This window comes from Pelobates fuscus, chromosome 13 (genome assembly GCF_036172605.1).
Source record: "Pelobates fuscus isolate aPelFus1 chromosome 13, aPelFus1.pri, whole genome shotgun sequence".
Taxonomy (NCBI): Eukaryota; Metazoa; Chordata; class Amphibia; order Anura; family Pelobatidae; genus Pelobates; species Pelobates fuscus.
In genome coordinates this window covers 8424352-8425079 of record NC_086329.1, presented here as the reverse complement: position 1 = coordinate 8425079, position 728 = coordinate 8424352, and the positions used below count along the sequence as shown (strand labels likewise).

Below are 728 nucleotides of genomic sequence, written 5' to 3'. Positions count from 1 at the left end.
TCTTAGCCCTCGGTCTGTCTGTCTCCGTGTGAGGATGCGGCCGGTCCCCCCTCTCACATCCAGCTCTGTGACCGGGAGGGGGAGGGGCTGGGAGGAGAAAGAGAGGGAGGGAATGGGCGGGGCTTCACTGCGTGTCCGTGACGTCACCCTAGTCTCCGCCCCATTAACCCAGTCACTGCCAGCCCCCATTAACCCAGTCACAGCCAGCCTCCATTAACCCAGTCACTGCCAGAACCCATTACCCAGTCACTGCCAGAACCCATTACCCAGTCACAGCCAGCCCCCATTAACCCAGTCACAGCCAGCCTCCATTAACCCAGTCACTGCCAGAACCCATTACCCAGTCACAGTCAGCCCCCATTAACCCAGTCACAGCCAGCCTCCATTAACCCAGTCACTGCCAGAACCCATTACCCAGTCACTGCCAGAACCCATTACCCAGTCACAGCCAGCCTCCATTAACCCAGTCACTGCCAGCCCCCATTAACCCAGTCAAAGCCAGCCTCCATTAACCCAGTCACTGCCAGAACCCATTACCCAGTCACAGTCAGCCCCCATTAACCCAGTCACAGCCAGCCTCCATTAACCCAGTCACTGCCAGAACCCATTACCCAGTCACAGCCAGCCTCCATTAACCCAGTCACTGCCAGCCTCCATTAACCCAGTCACTGCCAGCCTCCATTAACCCAGTCACTGCCAGCCCCCATTAACCCAGTCACTGCCAGCCC

The 728-nt window shown here is 58.2% G+C and overlaps 1 protein-coding gene across 5 annotated transcripts in view; it reads right to left on the bottom strand.

The window, feature by feature from the left end:
- The window catches only part of KTN1 (kinectin 1), a 78278-nt gene extending 78201 nt beyond the window's left edge, over window positions 1-77 (bottom strand). For all 5 annotated transcript variants that reach the window (XM_063439749.1, XM_063439752.1, XM_063439750.1 and 2 more), the window contains exon 1: window positions 1-77. This exon is cut by the window's left edge and continues 27 nt beyond it. The gene's annotated coding sequence lies outside the window, so the exon portion shown is untranslated.
- Between the last annotated feature and the right edge of the window lie 651 nt (window positions 78-728).